The sequence below is a fragment of the Bos indicus genome, chromosome 18 (assembly GCF_029378745.1).
Source record: "Bos indicus isolate NIAB-ARS_2022 breed Sahiwal x Tharparkar chromosome 18, NIAB-ARS_B.indTharparkar_mat_pri_1.0, whole genome shotgun sequence".
Taxonomy (NCBI): domain Eukaryota; kingdom Metazoa; phylum Chordata; class Mammalia; order Artiodactyla; family Bovidae; genus Bos; species Bos indicus.
In genome coordinates this window covers 59297240-59311470 of record NC_091777.1, presented here as the reverse complement: position 1 = coordinate 59311470, position 14231 = coordinate 59297240, and the positions used below count along the sequence as shown (strand labels likewise).

General features: G+C 43.4%; 1 protein-coding gene across 1 annotated transcript in view; it reads right to left on the bottom strand.

Moving 5' to 3' along the window:
• LOC109571940 (zinc finger protein 665-like) overlaps window positions 1-14231 on the bottom strand; it is a 348725-nt gene that overhangs the window by 212738 nt on the left and 121756 nt on the right. The window lies entirely within an intron of this gene.

Sequence of the window (14231 nt, the reverse complement as noted above, 5' to 3'; positions counted from 1 at the left end):
AGAGCTTCCCCATCTTTGGCTGCAAAGAATATAATCAAACTGATTTCAGTGTTGACCATCTGGTGATGTCCATGTGTAGTCTTCTCTTGTGTTGTTGGAAAAGGGTGTTTGCTATGACCATTCAGAAATCTAAGATCATGGCATCTGGTCCCACCACTTTATGGCAAATAGATGAGGAAACAGTGGAAACAGCAGCTGACTTTATTTTTTGGGCTCCCAAATCATTGCAGATGGTGACTGCAGCCATGAAATTAAAAGATGCTTACTCCTTGGAAGAAAAGTTATGACCAACCTTAGACAGCATATTAAAAAGCAGAGATACTACTTTGTCAACAAAGGTCCATCTGGTCAAGGCTATGGTTTTTGCAGTAGTCATGTATGGATGTGAGAGTTGGACTATAAAGAAAGCTGAGCACTGACGAATTGATGCTTTTGAACTGTGGTGTTGGAGAAGACTTTTGAGAGTCCCTTGGACTGCAAGGAGATCCAACCAGTCCATCCTAAAGGAAATCAGTCCTGGGTGCTCATTGGAAGGATTGATGTTGAAGCTGAAACTCCAATACTTGGGCACCTGATGCGAAGAGCTTACTCATTTGAGAAGACCCTGATGCTGGAAAAGATTGAGGGCAGGAGGAGAAGGGGACAGGATGAGATGGTTGGATGGCATCACCGACTCAATGGACATGGGTTTGAGCAGTCTCTGGCAGTTGGTGATGGACAGGGAGGCTTGGCATGCTGCAATTCATGGGATCCCAAAGAGCAGGACACGACTAAGTGACTGAACTGAACTGAACTGAACTGAAAGAAAAACTATTGAAAAAAACAAAAGAAATAGGGTGGCATGATTTGAGAGAATAGCACTGGAACATGTATATTACCATATGTAAAATAGCCAGAGGGAGTTTGATGTATGACACAGGGCACTGAGAGCCACTGGTCTATGAAGACCTGGAGGGATAGGGTGGAGAGGGAGGTGGGTTCAGGTGCAAGGGAACATATATATGCCTATGGCCGATTCATGTTTCTGTACAGCAAAACCATCATAAAATTAAAAAAAAAAAAAAAAAGAAGGAAAAAGAAAGAAAATTTATTACAACTGACAATGAACCAAGGAACATCTTTATTTCTATAATGTGACATCAACACTTTAGTATCCTCTGGAAAACTAGACTTCTATTTAGTATTTATAATCTAATAAACACGACTGAGCGACTGATCTGATCTGATCTGATCTGAAACATTTCCAAACATATAATGTTCATTCAGTTTCAGTTCATTCACTTAATGATCTCTGACTTTCTGCAACCCCCTGGACTGCAGAATGCCAGGCTTCGCTGTCCATCATCAACGCCCAGAGTTTCATTCAAACTCAATGTGTATAGAGTCGGTAATGCCATCCAACCTCTGTCGTCCCCTTCTCCTCCTGCCTTCAATCTTTCCCAGCATCAGGGTCTTTTCAAATGAGTCAGTTCTTTGCATCAGGTGGCCAAAGCATTGGAGTTTCAGCTTCAGCATCAGTCCTTCCAATGCATATTCAGGACTGATTTCCTTAATAGATTGGTTGGATCTCCTTGCAGTCCAAGGGACTCTCTTTTTCAACACCACAGTTCAAAAGTATGAATTCTTTGGCGCTCAGCTTTCTTTATAGTCCAACTCTCACATCCATACATGACCACTGGAAAAACCATAGCTTTGATTAGATGGACTGTTGTTGGAAAAGTAATGTCTTTGCTGTTTAATATGCTGTCTAGGTTGGTCATAACTTTTCTTCGAAGGAGCAAGCATCTTTCAATTTGATGGCTGCAATCACCGTATGTAGTGATTCTGGAACCGCCAAAAATAAAGTCTGTCACTGTTTCCATTGTTTCCCCTTCTAATTGCCATGAAGTGATGGGACCAGATGCCATGATCTTAGTTTTCTGAATGTTGAGTTTTAAGCCAACTTTTTCACTTTCCTCTTTCACTTTCATCAAGAAACTCTTTAGTTCTTCGCTTTCTGTCATAAGGGTGGTGTCATCTGTATATCTGAGATTGTTGATATTTCTCCCAGCAATCTTGATTCCAGCTTGTGCTTCATCCAGCCTGGCATTTTGCATGATGTATCTGCATATACATTAAATAAGCAGGGTGACAATATGTAGCCTTGATGTACTTCTTTCCCGATTTGGAACCAGTCTGTTGTTCCATGTCCAGTTCTAACTGTTGCTTCTTAACCTTCATACAGATTTCTCAGGAGGCAGGTCAGGTGTTTTGGTATTCCCATCTCTTGAAGAATTTTCCACTTTGATGTGATCCACACAGTCAAAGGCTTTCTCATTGTCAATAAAGCAAAAGTAGATGATTTTCTGGAACTGTCTTGCTTCTTCCATGATCCAACAGATATTGGCAATTTGATCTCTGGTACCTCTGCCTTTGCTAAATCCAGCTTGAACATCTTGAAATTCACATACTGTTGAAGCCTGACTTCAAGAATTTTGAGCATTTCTTTTCTAGCCTGTGAGATGAGAGAAATTTTGCGGTATTTTGAGCATTCTTTGGTATTGCCTTTCTTTGGGGTTGGAATGAAAACTGACTTTTCCAGTCCTGTGGCCACTGCTGAGTTTCCCAAATTTCCTAGCATATTGAGTGCAACACTATAACAGCATAGTCTTTTTTTTTTTTTAATATAAATTTATTTATTTTAATTGTGGGCTAATTACAATATTGTATTGGTTTTGCCATACATCAACATGAATCCGCCACGGGTGTACACGTGTTCCCCATTTTGAACCCCCCTCCCATCTCCCTCTCCATACCATCCCTCTGGGTCATCCCAGTGCACCAGGCCAGAGCATCCTGTATCACGCGTCGAACCTGGACTGGCGATCTGTTTCACATATGATATTATACATGTTTCAATGCCATTCTCCCAAATCATCCCACCCTCGCCCTTTCCCACAGAGTTAACAGCATCATCTTTTAGAATTTGAAACAGCTCAACCGGAATTCCATCACATCTGCCAGCTTTATTCATAGTGATGTTTCCTAAGGCCCACTTGACTTTGCATTCCAGGATGTCTGGCTGTAGGTGAGTGATCACACCATCGTGGTTTTATGGGTCATGAAGATCTTTTTTATAGAGATATATAATGTTCATTAGGCTACTGTAAAAATACCTTAGGCAATAGATAGTAAATAGTAATTTATCTATTTAGTAAGATAGATAAATATTAAGCCACTACCATTTTCAACAACTGTATGAACAATGGAACATATGTGTACCATAAGGGAATGTTATAAATTCATAGCATGAGTAAACATTCAGTGTTTTCTTACACAGTCTCACTGTGGTTTTTCCATGTTTGACTCCTGACTCCTTTAGACTTCAAAAACAACCACTTGCTGTGCTGCCTCTCTGGGCAGGCTGAGACAAAAGACTAAGTCCCCCTTCCTTTGATATCAACTAGTAGTTCACCAGAGCAGGAACCCTCCCCTCCTTGCCATCCAGTAATCATCTTAGCACTCTGAGAATGTCACCATTCCTCATTAGTCAAGTTTTTTTTCCCAACAGCTTGGAAGTCTACTGTGCTCCCATTGGAAATCTTCAGCAGTTAACAAACCTTCTTATCACATTTCAGCATATGCCTTCATCTGTCTCAATATCCAAACCAAACTTTGGGTTTGGTTTCATTTTCTTCTTTTGGTGACTGCAAAGTAACAAGAACCAACATGTTGGGGACTGAATATATGAAATTTCTAGTTTATCAAGCAAAAAGATTTCCCATCATATAGTGCGGATTCTAAACTATTTCTGGGGCTTCCCTGGTGGCTCAGTGGTAAGGAATCCGCCTGCTAAGAAGGAGGCATGGGAGAAACCCCTGGTCTGGGAAATTCCTACATCCTGTGGCATTATCCTGTGAGCTACAACTATTCGACCAATAATGAGTGAATAATAAAAGAATAAATAATTTATTTCAGAATGCTCCAAGTTCAAAAAGAGATATCACTTAAATCTATTCAGGGTTATGGAAACATGATACAAATTTTATTAGGGCACAAGACTTAAGCTACATTCTGAACAAAACAGAGGCACAACATAAATGGCAGCAGTTAATGATGAAGCAGATACACACTTATATTTTTCTGTTTGTTTTGACTCAATTTTTTTCAAAAAAACTTCTCTCTTCAATTTCCAAGAATCAGTTCAGTTCAGTTCAGTCGCTCAGTCGTGTCCGACTCTTTGTGACCCCATGAATTGCAGCACGCCAGGCCTCCCTGTCTATCACCAACTCCAAGAGTTCACTCAAACTCATGTCCATCGAGTTGGTGATGCCATCCAGCCATCTCATCTTCTGTCGTCCCCTTCTCCTCCTGCCCCCAATCCCTCCCAGGATCAGAGTCTTTTCCAATGAGTCAACACTTGGCATGAGGTGGACAAAGTATCGGAGTTTCAGCTTCAGCATCAGTCCTTCCAACGAACACCCAGGGCTAATCTCCTTCAGAATGGACTGGTTGGATCTCCTTGCAGTCCAAGGGACTCTCAAGAGGCTTCTCCAACACCACAGTTCAAAAGCATCAATTCTTCGGCGCTCAGCTTTTTTCACAGTCCAACTTTCACATCCATACATGACCACTGGAAAAACCATAGCCTTGACTAGATGGACCTTTGTTGGCAAAGTAATGTCTCTGCTTTTGAATATGCTATCTAGGTTGGTCATAACTTTCCTTCCAAGGAGTAACCGTCTTTTAATTTCATGGCTGCAATCACCATCTGCAGTGATTTTGGAGCCCCTCAAAGTTAAGGCTGACAGTGTTTCCACTGTTTCCCCATCTATTTGCCATGAAGTGATGGGACCAGATGCCATGATCTTAGTTTACTGAATGTTGAGCTTTAAGCCAACTTTTTCACTCTCCACTTTCACTTTCATCAAGAGGCTTTTGAGTTACTCTTCACTTTCTGCCATAAGGGTGGTGTCATCTGCATATCTGAGGTTATTGATATTTCTCCCGGCAATCTTGATTCCAGCTTGTGCTCCTTCCTGCCCAGCGTTTCTCATGATGTACTCTGCATATAAGTTAAATAAGGAGGGTGACAGCATACAGCCTTGACGTACTCCTTTTCCTATTTGGAACCAGTCTGTTGTTCCATGTCCAGTTCTAAATGTTATGTGTACATATGTGTACATACACCCTGTGACACGTGTACACTGTGAAATATTTATCACAAACCACTAACCAACACATCCATCACCTCCAAATTCCCATGTTCTGTGTGTGGTGACAACACTGACGAAGCATTCTCCTGGCAAATTCCCAGCATGCAATAACAGAACAGGATTAACTATGGTCAGCATGCTGCGCATACCTCCCCAGGACGCACTCATTTCACAACTCAAAGTCTGTAGCTTTTGACCAACATCTCCCCATCTTCCTGACCTTCCAGCCCCAGATGACCACCATCCTACCCTCTAGTACTAGTGAGTTTCATTTTTTTTCATTCCATATAATGGAAGGACATATAATACCAGTCTTTCCCTGTCTGTCTTAATTTACTTACCTTAATATTCTCTACATTCATCCAAGTTGTCCCAAGTGAGACAAATCTCCAGAATTGTTTACAAGAAAGTCGCTATTGAAGGAACAAATCATTATCCCAAGTTACAAAAATAATTAAATGTAAGAGTGCAGAAAGCCAAAAGTAATACCATCACAAAGAACATGTTTAAAGTTCCTTGAAAAGGCATCATGTAGTAAGAGTCAGTCAGTTCTTGCCCCATTTCTTCTCTCACATAACCTCTACTCCTCACCAGGAATAGGGAAGGGGGTGACCCACACCTGAGAGAATCAAGTTACTGCCGCAGCCCGCACTTCAACAGGCTCTACACATGCATGCTCTTTTAATACAAATAATTACAAAATACACATGCCTCACAGACAGAAGTTTTGCAATTCTCATTCTTATCTGTATAATTTAAAGAAGCAAGACTTAATAATTCTTACCCAACTGATTAAGCACTCTTCTGGATCTAGTCCCCATCATCACCTGCACACTAGCTGTTTCCACTCCATTTGGTTGATCTGTTTCCCTACTTCTTTCTACGTCTCCCTTTCTCTGCTCTCCTGCTGTGCCCGTTTTCCTCTCTACTTCTTCCCTGCCTCCTATCCCCCCTCTCTCTGCCATATGTTCGCCTTCAAGTTACTTTCTATCCAACCTCCCTGGTGATCCTCGGTCTCCCTGTATTTCTGCCTTTCTTCCTCCATCTCTGCCCTCCCTTCCTTCCAACTCTCTGGCACTCCCAAGTGGCTATGCTTCCTTTCAGCTCGCTTTTTTTCTCAGCTCCTCCAATCACTAGGAGTCCCCTTTCTCTCCCACCAGGATATTGTTGCTCTGTAAGCCAAGGTCCCAACTCTTGTATCCCCTTTGCGGGCTGTCTGTGAGAACTGCCTCTCCACTGTCGCCCTCTTTGGGACCCCTGATTTACAGACCCTCTCCCTTGAAGGCTATAGAAGGGGGCGGCAGGGGATGAAATGGTGAGATACCATCCCTGGAGTCAATGGACACGGATTTGAGAAAACTCTGGGAGATACAGGGGTCGCAAAGAGTTGGAATGAACAACCACACCTCCCTATGTTGCTCACCCTTAACTCTCCGGAGACCATGCTTTTCTCTGAAGTTCTCTCCTTTCCTCACCCGCTCCCTTCAAGGCTCATTCTCTTTCATGAAGCTGTCTCTTCCAAGTTCCTCACAATCCTCTTCACTGCCATCGCTTGTCCATGCTTTTCTCAATTTTCCATTTCTCTAGGAGTCGCTGTCTCTGCTTCTCCTGATCCCGCCTTCCGCCCACTATTTACAGGGTAGGAGACTGAATAAGAAAGGCCCTCCCGCAAGAGCCAAATTCCAGCGGGTGGTATTTGGGGCCGAAGAACCATGGGTGTCCCGTGGCTGGCTCAGGTCATCTCCCCCGACCAGGGATCAGGGGAAAGGTCACTCTGAAGGGCAGAAGGACCGGCCTTAGGAGACGTGAGTACAGAGCGCTGGGAGAGAGGGGGTCTCAGGAGCGGCGCGGGCTCTCCAGAATGCCAAGACTGCGGAGAGAACGCGGCCTCTCCCGGAGAAGGGCGGCCGGCGAGGCCTCCAGGGCCCGAGAAGGAGGGGCTGAAGAACGCGGAACGAATAAACCACCTCGCCTAATAGAATTGTATGTGGTGCAGAAAGGGTAGAGGGGTCCGTGAGGTCAGTAAACGGTTTTAAGCCGGAAAAAGGTGCGAAACACGGAGTTTCAGTGTTTCAAAAGCAGGAACCGGCTTAAGTGCGGACTTGAAACCAAAAGCCAGGCGCCCCTTCGCCGCTTACGGAGACGTCTGAATTTGCTGGGGGTGGTGGGGCGGGAGCGGCGATTTAGAGTCAGTAGCAACCCTCAGACCCGGATTACAAAGAAAAGGAGACTGCGAGAGGCAGGTTTGACGCCAAAGACAGAAACTGACGCTGCGCTAGGACCTCCACTCGCCGCTCTCCGCTTCCGCGTGGGTCACGGTGCGCGCACGCGCAGACAAATAGCTGAACGGCCTGCAGGCGGGGTCAGGCCGTCAGGGGGTCGTTGGTGAAGAGAAGCCGGACCAGCATAGGGCCTTTGAAAGGTGAGGCGGAACCTCGCTGCGCGGAGGAGCGGGGCGCCCCGGCGCGGCGGGAGGGGCCGGAGGGGCGGGAGGGGTGCGGCGTCGCGGGGCAGCGAGCGGAGGAAACAGTTTAATACTGTGATCACTGCTACAGGTGACTGCAGCCAGGAAATAAAAAAAACTGCTCCTTGGAAGGAAAGTTATGGTAGAACTAGATGGTGTATTAAAAAGCAAAGGAATCACGTTGCCAACAAAGGTCCCTATAAACAAACTATGGTTTTTCCAGTAGTCAGCTAGGGATGTGATTAAAAATGTGATGTGAGAGTTGGTCCATAAAGAAGGCTTGTTGCAGGAAAGGGGACCCCTTCCAGGGCCGGAAACTGGGCTCTTGTCTAACACTCGGAAATGAATTGTCCTAGGAGACACATGTGCTGACAAAGCAAGAGATTTTATTGGGAAAGGCCACCCGGGTGGAGAGCAGCAGGGTAAGGGAACCCAGAACTGCTCTGCCGCGTGGCTCGAAGTCTTGGGTTTTATGGTGATGGGATTAGTTTCCGGGTGGTCTTTGGCCAATCATTCTAATTCAGTCTTTCCTGGTGGCCCACGCATCACTCAGCCAAGATGGATGCTAGCGAGAGGGATTCTGGCAAGTGGACGGACATGCAGTGTCTCCTTTAGACCTTTCCTGAACTCTTCCGGTTGGTGGTGGCTTATTAGTTCTGTATTAAGGCATTGGCACCCCACTCCAGTACTCTTGCTTGGAAAATCCCATGGATGGAGGAGTCTGGTAGGTTGCAGTCCATGGGGTCGCCAAGAGTCGGACACGACTGAGCGACTTCACTTTCACTTTTCACTTTCATGCACTGGAGAAGGAAATGGCAACCCACTCCAGTGTTCTTGCCTGGAGAATCCCAGGAACAGGGGAGCCTGGTGGGCTGCCAGATGTCTATGGGGTCGCACAGAGTTGGACGCGACTGAAGCGACGCAGCAGCAGCAGCAGCAGCAGCAGCAGCAGCAGCAGCAGCATTCCTTATCAGGATCTCTTGTCATAAAACAACTCATGCAAATAGTTACTGTGGTGCCTGGCCAGGGTGGGCATTTTCAGTGTGCTTCCCCTAACAGGCTGAGCATAGAAAAATCGATGCTTTTGGATTCTGGTGCTGGAGATCAGTTTTGAGAGTCCCTTGGAGAACAAGGAGATCAAACCAGTGAATCCGAAAGGAGACCAACCGTGAATATTCATTGGAAGGACTGATGCTGAAGCTGAGGCTCCAATACTTTGGCCACATGATGCAAATATCGGATTCACTGGAAAAGACCTCGAGGCTGGGAAAGATTGAAGGCAGGAGGAGAATGGAATGATAGAGGATGAGACGGTTAGATGGCATTACCAACTCAATGAGTCTGAACAAACTCCAGGAGATGGTGAAAGACAGGGAAGCCTGGCGTCCACGAGGTTGCAATGAGCCAGTCATGACTGAGCGACTAAAGAACAGCAACAACAACACATCACTGATAGGGCATAGACTGGGAATTTGTGGAGGGTATGTCTGGTTTTTTCCTAGGCAAACAGGGGGCCTAGTGGGGGTCTCAAATCAGTGATAATGGGGAAGGGTGGCTCTTGGCAGTAAGCCTTTTCCTGGAAGTGAAGTGGGAGAATTCTTTAATCTTTGCTTTTTTCCATAATTACAGGATCTGAAATAAGCTTCAACTCTGTCATCATAAGTTATAATACCAAGAAAAGTCAAAGAAGATAAATACACATGTAATAGTTTAAAAATGGAACCTTAGGAATATTAACCCAATAATACTAAAAAAACAACAAAAGCCTGAGAACCTCGGTGTATGTACCTTAGAATGTCGGTGAGGGGCGCTGCATGTTCCTTTGGGCTGTGTTGTGTCCAGTCCTGTCACATCTTAGAGACATCAGTACATGTTGAAAGACATTCCTCTGAATCAACAAGTCAGAGGTCTGGGTTGAACCAGAACCCAGAGGTTATACTGATGCCAAAATCTTGGCTCTCTCTGCGCAAATGCCAAACTGAGATACTTGAAATACAAATACAGAGACAGAGTTATGGAGGAGTAAGAGTGGCTTTCTATATGTGCGAAGCTAAAAGGGAACACTTTCGGCCCCCTCCTTGGTGAGTAGGGAGAGGTTATATTGTCCACTAGGGATATATGCTAAGGATCAAGGCAGTAACAGTCTTGTATTCTTGTTTCCTCCGCAAAGTTCTAAAAGGATGGGGTTGGTGACAAGATTAAGTTGTGTGCAGGGTCTTTCTTAGGTGGTCTGGTCTCCTAATCAGTGCAGTGGTAAAGAATCCACCTGCCAGTACAGGAGACTTGGGTTTGATTCCTGGGTCGGGAAGATCCCCTAGAGGAAGAAATGGCAACCCATTTTGTGTCCAATGGGTCACAAGAGAGTTGGACACAATTGACCCAGCGTGAGCATCCTTCTTTGATTAGCAACTGTTCTGCCCCTTGGAACTCACAGAAGGTCATGAAGGCTGCAGTCCTGCCTATAAGAAATGGGAACCAAAAAGGCCTCTGTGCCTGGGACCCCCACCGGGCCCTGCTCTGCAGCTTCAATACTAGGAAAAATATTTTCCATTTTGCTATTTCTCTGGTGATCACGGAAAAAAAAGTCTTTGCACAGCATCCTGGATATTATGTGTATGATTAGACAATAATGAACTATCATACTGATGTAACTAAATTATCCCCTCATCTCCTCTTTTACCACCTGTGCTCTGGTGAAGAAATAGCTGGTGAGAATAAGCCTTTCTTCATTAATACAGTGAAAAAGCAGTCAGTTGTTTTCTGTGCCCTGAGAAAGAAAGCTGCATGTGAATTGTCAACGTTCCACATGCATACAGTACACACGGATGTGGACAGATGTGGTGTGACCTTAAAACGGTTTGGCCCAGACACCTGGAGGAAAGTCTTCACCAAATTCTAAGAGTAGGTGTACTGACGATTTAGCACATATGAAATAGTAAACACAAACTGAACTGAATTATCCAAGAAATACTCAACATTGTTGGGAAAACAAAATTAAACACCAAAGTGAATGGGCCTGGAAATGATCATACTGAGAGGGTAACACACAGGAAGGTCAGGGGTCCCCAAATGGAGGATATAGGCTGCAAGTGTCAACGTTTTTTATCTTTCTCTAAGAGGCAGGCGGAGGAAACAAACTACAACTGTCAGATATTTTTCCCTTCTCTATTCAAAATTTTAATTTTATACAGGAGGTTTCTCTTAAAATTCTGTGTTGCTATGATGACACCTGGTTCCACCTGAAGTTTTCTCAAACCTTGAGCTAACCAATTGTTTTTCTTACGGAAATGTTTTTATTAAGCTATGTTAATGAACTATGTATTTACCCTAGACTGTTTCTCCAAGTCGGTTTGCTAAAGAGACTCAGAACCGATAATGGCTCAACAAACCAGTATGTTTTACTCCTACAATTGTTCTCCTAATCATATGTTAATGAAACACTTTATTTGCTTGGAAACCTGCCTTTCTTCAAGATTTATGTCAATCGTTTTATGGCCCAGGACAACTCACCTTGTGCCAATGTTATCTCAAAATGCATGTTGTGGGTGAGAGGCCTGGTGCCAATCTCTGAGTTTTGAGACATTTCCTTTCTCCAATTAGCAGCCTGCTAGTAGCTATATAACATTCCGCTAAAGACTAGCAGGGGGGCACTCTTTCTGTCCCCTTCTGATGTCTATGTCAGAAACTTTGTCTCTTCTATACTTTAATAAAGCTTTATTACACAAAAGCTCTAAGTGATCAAACCTTATCATTGGCCCCAGATTGAATTCCTCTCCTCCAGATGCCAAGAATCCCAGACTCTTTCATGGTTCAGCAACAACCTTTCAATACTAAGTGAATAAGTCAGAGAAAGACAAAGATTAGACATCACTTATATTTGGAATCTGAAAAAAGATACCAGTGAACTCATTTACAAAACAGGAACATCTGATTGTATAGCACAGGGAGCTGTGTTCAATGTTATGTGGCAGCCTGGATGGGACAGGAGTTTGGGGGAGAATGGACACATGTATATGTGTGGCTGAGTCCCTCGACTGTCATTTATCCCGACCCCTTGAAAGAGCTGATCCTCTTGGGACCCAGCAGTACCCTATACCCATACCCACCTCACCCCCTAGTATAAATCCACCTCACCCCGCCTCGTCTTTGCTCTTTTATTAAAATTTGAAAGGAGTTCACTTTCCTGCATTGGAGAAGGAAATGGCAACCCACTCCAGTGTTCTTGCCTGGAGAATCCCAGGGACGGGAGAGCCTGGTGGGCTGCCGTCTATGGGATCGCACAGAGTCAGACACGACTGAAGCGACTTAGCAGCAGCAGCAGCAGAGTAGGTTCACAATGTTGTGTTAGTATCAGGCATAGAGCGAATTGAATCAGTTACATTTAAAACATTATTAGAGAAAAAAATCTCCTTTAATGAGAACTGCATTCTTTATCAAGTGTTTGTTTCATGCTTGTGATGACATAGCTTCAAATACTTGAGAAAAACTTGTATAATAATATATATTATATATAATTATATATTATGTATAATAATTACATATCGTAATTATAGTTATATAACAATGATATAATAATATATAGTTGTCAATATTTCCTCAATGTACCAGTGCCAGTAAAGTCGCTCAGTCATGTCTGACTCTTTGTGATCCATGGACTGTAGCCTACCAAGCTCCTCCATCTATGGAATTTTCCAGGCAAGAGTACTGGAGTCGGTTGCCATTTCCTTCTCCAGGGGATCTTCCTTACCCAGGAATCGAACCCAGGTCTCCCACATTGCAGGCAGACAATTTACTGTCTGAGATACCAGAGAAGCCCAATGTAATGGAACATCAAATTACTGTATGACCATTTGAGGGTAATTAGGCAATTTACGGAGAAGGCGATGGCACCCCACTCCAGTACTCTTGCCTGGACCCACTCCAGTACTCTTGCCTGGAAAATCCCATGGATGGAGGAGCCTGGTAAGCTGCAGTCCATGGAGTCGCTAAGAGTTGGACACGACTGAGCGACTTCCCTTTGACTTTTCACTTTCATGCACTGGAGAAGGAAATGGCAACCCACTCCAGTGTTCTTGCTTGGAGAATCCCAGGGGCGGGAGAGCCTGGTGGGCTGACGTCTATGGGGTCACACAGAGTCCGAGACGACTGAAGTGACTTAGCAGCAGCAGCAGCAGGCAATTTACTTTAAAAAAAAAAAAAAAAAAAATTGTAATCTATTTTTCTCTTTTCTTTGTTGTCTGTTTGGAAGCACTGCCACATGTGAACAACAAAGCCGAGTATAAAATATAACGTTTTCAGAAGACATTAGAATTTTCAGCAAAATTATCAACTATACACTATTTGTAAATATTTCTGTGGATTAACTAAACATTAAATCTTGGTCACAACATGTGGACAGAAAAAATTACGCTAAGGAAAAACTATTGAAAAAACAAATAGTGTGGTGTGATTTGAACAATACCACTGAAACATATGTTGCTATATGTAAAGCAGATAGCCAGTGGCAGTTTGATATATGAAGCAGGACACCCAGAGCCAGTGCTTTGTGAAGACCTGGACAGATAGGATGTGGAGGGAGGTGGGTTAGGAAAGGAGGGGACATATGTATGTCTATGGCCAATTCGTGTTGATGCAGAGCAAAAACCGTAACAATATTGTAAAAAAAAAAAAAAAAAAGTTTTTAAATACATCTAAGAATAAACAATGGAGTATATTACTTAATTCTATAATGTGACATCAAGACTTTAATATCCTCTGGACTTCTATTTCTTACCTAATATTTCCAAACATTAATGTTCCTAATGTTCTTAGGCTAGTGTAAACATGTCACAGGCAATGGACAGTAAATAGCAATTTATCTGCCTAGTAAAATAGACTAATAGTAATTTATACCATCTTCAACATCATATAGAACAATAGAAAATATGTGTACAGCAGGAAAAGGAATGTAATAAACTCAAAGCACGAGTAAACATTCAGTGTTTTGTTAAACAGTCTCACGATGTTTTTTTGATGTTTGACTACTGACATCTTTAGACTTTATTTGGCGCCATCCTGTTCCAGTGGGTGACTGCAAAGTAACAAGAACGAAAACGTTGGGGTCTGCATATATGAAATTTCTAGTTTAGCAAACAAAAAAGTTCTCATCATATAGTGTGCTTTCTAAATTATTTCCAGGGCTTCCCTGGTCGCTTAGAAGTAAGGAATTCGCCTGCCAATGCAATAGACAAGGGACTGATAATTCCTGGTCTGGAAAATTCCCATATGCTGTAGAGCTCCTGACCCCATGAGCCACAATTATTCAGCCAACAATAAGCAAAAAAAAACAAAAAAATTTTTTTTTCCAGAATGCTCCAAGCTGCAAAAGACATATCACTTTTACCCTTATTTCCAAGGTTTTTTATTTCCTAATTTTTGCATGCTTATTATTCCTATTTTCACTTCATGTAAATCAGGCACATACTTTTTAGTTTTATTTGGGCACAAAAAATAACATGGGGAAATATCACGTAGTGCACATATAAACAGGGGGTAGGTTTTACAGGGCCAGAATCTATAATTGCTCTGCTAAG